The following is a 5,899-nucleotide window of genomic DNA, read 5'->3' on the forward strand; positions in this document are numbered from 1 at the left end:
TGAGACTGAACATGTTTAGACTTTTTTTTGTATGAGTGGTAGCCCAACAGACATGTGAGAATATGTCAATGAATATAAAAATATATTTAAGCTTTTCAAAAGGAGTATAGTGTGTGACATTCATTTGTCATAAGGAATTGGGCTTGAGTCTCCTGGGATTTACCCCTGGCTGTTGTAGAGGTGGGACCTGTACACAATAAGCCATCTTGTCTGCCTGTGTATTGTCTTGGGATAAAAGCCCAAGCAATCCTTGGTGTCCCTTAAAATGCTGTAAGAAAATTGGGGCTTTTTTTTCTTTAAGGAGTGTGCAAGTTTGAATACTGTCAGAAAACAATGGCCATGAGTTTTTTGAATTGAGTTTTTTGTTTTGTTTTTTTTACATTTGTCATTGGGTATAATATCAGTGCGCCTCCAAATGTGTCCCTGTTAGAGAAAACATAGGCTTTCACTAACGGCTCCCTTGGCCCAGGATTTGTCGAGTGTTGCTGCCTGCAGAGCTGTAGCACTCGGGTCGGGGTGGTTCCCCGGCCACCCACAGAACTGAAGGGGCAGGGCCCCTCCCTGAGCCATCTTCCCCTGGACCTTTTCAGCTCTCCTGGAGCCGTTTGCAGCTCACAGTCAAAGGTCTTTGTTTTTGTTTTTTTGTTTTTTCGGTCCCTGGCTTTTCTGTGGGCCCGACTCCCGCCCGTCGCTGTTGTGCAAGCCCTTGACTCGTGCTCGCGTTAGACTCATTGGTCCATGTTTCAAGACGGGTAGGGTGGGTGGCCAATATCGCTGCTGACCCTGTGTGCTTCGCTACACCCCACCTCTGCTTTCCTGCGAGTTTCCCCTCCCTTTTGCAAGTTGAGGGGAGGGAGGCATCTCTGGGTTGCAAGTGCCCTTAAGGGCGGCCATTGTGGGATAGACCTCTAGCAAGGGTTCCACCCTGAGGTGTCTCTCCCACTCTCTCGCCAGCTTTTTAACCCTTTCCCAAGTATCCCAGGAGAATAGATTAGCTGTGGGGGCCCATGGGGCTAAGAGAGTCACAGTCTCCCAGACCTGGTTGGCTACAGAGTCTGAAATGTCTAGCCCTCAGCTCTTAAGCATATAATGCAATGCCTTCAGGGCTGGCTTATGCTTCTTAGAAGTTGCATTACCCATACTAAGGGTGTCACTCACCCCAAAAGACTGATTGGCCTCAACCTGTCTTTCGTTCCTCACACCGGGCACCAGTTGCGTGGATCCTTCCCCCCACGCAGCACAATGGGGGCCGAGGAAGGGGGAGTGTGCTGTCATCCTAACCCCCTGTTCCCAAGGCACCACGAAGGAGGCAGGGAGTCTTGTCTAGCAGGAGTTTATTTATTATTAAGTTTGAACAATATTTAAAGGCAAAAAACACAAGCATAGCATAGGCGGGGAGGCTGACATCCAATCAGCTCAGAGGTCACGTATTAGCACGCAGGTCCTTTTCATAGCATAACTCAGTGTTTATAAGGTGATCATGCGTCCTTTACTGGCTGAGCTACAATCAGTATTATTTTTTTAATGTTGCATGCCAAACTGGCTAGCTGGCTCCGCCTTATTTAAGTTGCTCAGTGCTATTTTATTACCGTACCTCCACACATTTGATTTGGCTAATGTTGAGGATGGTTTATAAACCTTGGAGAATCAATTGAGTTTTTAAAAAACTATAGGATTATTTTTTTTAAAAAAAAGATGGCTTTTCTGTTCTATGTTATGTAGACATGTTATAAATGGAGATTTCATGGTCCCAACAAATCTTCTGGCTTTACTGGCTTGGTATGACAGAGACCATAGTATCTATTTGAAACAATGATCTGTGAATTAAAAGTTCATCAAAATAATAGGTAACACATTCACACATGCAGATAAATGGACTTACCTTCCAGAGATTCCAATTTTATACTTCCCAGGTAAATAAAAAAATAATAATAATAAATAAATAAATAAATAAATAAATAAATAAAAAATTCTGTATCGAGACAAAAAATAAATAAATAAATAAATAAATAAAGCTCACCATGCCTGGCATTCAATGAATATGTTTAAAAACAGGACACTTTAAAAGGGAAACAGATAAAACAGAAATATCAAAATAAAGCAGGTATAGAAAAAAAGATACCCAGTGAACAAGAGGTGAGATGTTTCAGTCTCCCTGATTCATTCATGTTAGATTAATTGTCAACATGACACAAGCTAGAATCACTGGAAAGAGAGCCTCAATGAGGGACTGTCTACATTATGTTTACCTGGGGGCATCTCTGGTGGAGATTGTTTGAAGTAAGTTAACTGATGTGGGAAAACCCAGGCCACAGTGGGCAGCACCATTCCTTATGCAGAGAGTCCTGAACTTTAAAAGAGAGGAGAAATCAAGCAAGCAAACAAGTGATCATGTGTGCATTCATTTTTCTCTGCTCTAGATTGGATATAGTATGGCTAGGTTTTTGAAGTTCTTGCCTTGATTTTCCACAATGAAGAACTGTAAGCTGAAATAAACCATTCTTCCTTTAAAAAAAAAAAAAAAAAAAACCTCCAGAATCAAGAGAATTGAAAGCTTGAAAGCCAGATTGATGAAATATCACAACAGAACAAGTGAATTTATTTAAGCTTGAGCTAATTTAAGAGGAGAGTAAACAAAAATGTTGAGAAGAAAGGAGAGTTATCTTTCCATGGGCTTTCAGTGGGAAATATCTCAATAGAGTTGTGTGTGGTGGGGGGCTTACAGACTTTTGACTGTGGTGTCAAAGCTATTATCAGTGTTAATGTTCAGCAGCATGGCAGCCCCTTACGCACTATATTTTTGTCAGAGTCGATTATCCATTGCTTCTGAAAGCCCAAAGCCACTGGATATAAATTCCATTATAGCAGAGTTGGTCCCCTTCTACCCCCACCTCCTGTATACACTGACAAAGGACATTTTCTGGCAAAGAATTCAGTCAGTAGCTTTCCTACATCCACACAGGAAATGGCTGTAACCTTTCTGCCCCAGAAGTTTATGCATTTTGACAGGTGGCACCAAGCCAGTCCCTATAATGTCCACACAACACAGAAAACAGCACAGCATTCTCCCAAGGCACAATGTTACTCATGGAGATTAATCACATTCACAGGTCTGTGGTTGAACATCATTTAGAGCATCAGAAAAGCAAAAGAGCTGTACTGAAAGTTCAATAGACATCTGCAGCAAAAAACAGCATTCATAGCTGACTGATTATCCAAAAGATACAAAATCACTTCCAGAAATGCTATCTCCTGTCTCTATTAACTTCCACCTCATTCAGTTCTGGCCTCAAACATAATCTTGATTTTTTTGAAACTATAGGATTCATTTTTATAAAAACCAGATGGCTTCTCTGTTCTACATTATGTAGACATAAGTGTGTCATGACCCTGGACTTAAAAATGCTTATGATCTATTTAGAGAAACACCAAAAATCCATGCTTCCTTAGAGTGGTGCCTGCAGTCTCCAGTGTCAATGTCTCCTTTAGTTACACTTTTGTCTCTATTTTGGCTAACGCCAGTCAGGAACAAAACATAAAAGAGTTTCTCTCTCTCTCTCTTCTCTCTCTCTCTCTCTCTCTCTCTCTCTCTCTCCCTTTCTCTCTCCCCCTCCCTCTCTCCATCCTTTCCTCCCTCTCCCTCACCCCATATGTGCAATTCAATTATAAATTGTGGTAGTTTGGTTACAGAGCTGAAAATTCACAGTGAAAATGAGGGATTCCCACTGTCACTAATGGTCTCTTCTATCACCTATGAAATTTCTTTTTAAAAAATATTTTCATTAAAATTTTGAAAATTTCATATGATGGACTTTGATCATATTCAAATTCACTCCTTTACCTATATCACCCTTACTATCTCCCAACGCAATTTCACACTTTATTATTATTAATTATTGTTATTTATTGAGGCCAATCAAATTCAATATCTGTCTTCAAATGCCCATCAGAGTGGGTCCATCCTCTGAAGCCTGGTCAACCTACCCAGGAAACCTACCCTGGTCAACCTACTCCTAAGGAAAACTGACTCTCTTCCACAGTTACCATTTACCAATGGTGCCTCTTCTAGGATGGGGGCTCTTAATTTCTTAACCACACCTACCATCTATACTGGGATTTTGTTTGTCTTGAACTTATTTGGATCTTGTGCATGCTGTCACAATTGTGAATTTATATGAATGAATGCCCTGTTGTCTGGAAAACATTGTAGTGATTCACCAACTTGACTCTTACAATCTTTCTGTCCCTCATCCTGAAATGATTTCTGAGCCTCAGGAGGCAGAAGCTTGGTATAGGTGTCCTTTTCAGGGATAAATACTCTGCAACCTCTTGTTCTCTGATTGTTGGCCAGTGTAAGCCTCTGTTAATTGCCATCTGCTGCAAGAAGAAGCTCCAGTGAGAGTTGAGAGATGCATTAATCTATGAGTATAACAATACGTCATTGGGAATGCGTTTAATACTATGTCCATGTAGCAAAATAATAGTATTAGCTTCTCCCCTATGGTCTGTGGCATATCTAGCAACAAGTTCCTGATATCAGTACCATATATGGGCTCCATATTGTGAAGTGTATCTTAAATGTAACCAGATAAGGGTTGATTACTGACATAACATCTGTGTTACTATTGCACCAGAAAGAACATCTTGTAAAACAAGTTTTTATTGTACCTTTCAGGGTTCACTGCTGGGTAAGGATGATGATTACTTTTCTCTGCCAGTAGTGTGCATAATACCTTTGAGAACTATGAAAGCAATTAGTAGAAATGAAGCTTTGAAGTCAATAGCAGCTTCATTTCTCCATGTATGTTCTATGACTCACATATGGAGTGTCTTCAGCGATAGGGTCTTACCATTAAGTTCTGATGAGTAACCAAAAGGAACAGCAACAGCCAGTATTTTTGAGGGTCTATGGGATATCTGATTAACATTTTGAAGGAGGGAGTATATTCCTGCTTTAGTCTTTTTAATTTTCTAAGCTATAGAAACTGGTATGGGCATTATAAGATAACTCCATTTAAAGTATGGATATGAGCTTCTGTAGTGGTGAGTTTCCATATGCCTTTTTTCAAAAGGACTTTCTTTAAGAGTATTCTTCCCCAGCCCCTCCTCTTCCCATTTCCAACCTCCAATTAATCCTTTCTATTCTATTTCTCCTCCTTCTCTTTTTATAATACTACATTGTATCTCCACTTCCATGAAGTCTCACTCCCAAGGTCCCTTACTATTTTCCTGACCTTTATGGAATTTTCTATTAAAACATGCATATCTAAAGATTCAAAGCTTGAATCTACTTATGAGAACATGTAATGTTTGACTTCTAGGTCTTGGCTGAGGCATTCAGGATGATTGTTTCCAGTTCCATTCATTTACCTGAAAATTTTATCATTTCATTTTTCGTATCAGCTGAACAGTATTCCATTGTGCAGATGTCCCATACTTTCATAATTCATTCATCAGTTGATAGACATCTAGAGCAGCAATGAACATGGATCAACATGTAGCTCTGTAGTAGAATTTAGAGACCTTTAAGCATATGCCCAAGTGTGACAGAGCTGGATAATATGGCAGGTATATTTCTATCTTTATGAAAAATTTACACACTGGTGTCCATAGTCACTGCTAGTTTGCACTCCCACCAGCAGTGAATGATTTTCCTCTTTCCAGACATTCTGGCCAACAATTGTCATCATTTGTTTATAGGATCGTAATCATTCTGAGGTAAGATGAAATCTCAAAGGAGTTTTAATTTACATTTCTCTGATTGCTAAATATGTTGAACATTTAAAAAAACATTTCTCAGTCATTCGAATTTCATTTTCTGAGAAATCTTTTTATTTCTTTGCCCCAATTCTTTCTTTCTTTCTTTTTTTTTTTTGACTTTTTTTTTGAGACAGGGTCT

The sequence above is a fragment of the Nannospalax galili genome, unplaced genomic scaffold (genome assembly GCF_000622305.1).
Source record: "Nannospalax galili isolate Female #2095 unplaced genomic scaffold, S.galili_v1.0 scaffold257, whole genome shotgun sequence".
NCBI classification, from domain to species: Eukaryota; Metazoa; Chordata; class Mammalia; order Rodentia; family Spalacidae; genus Nannospalax; species Nannospalax galili.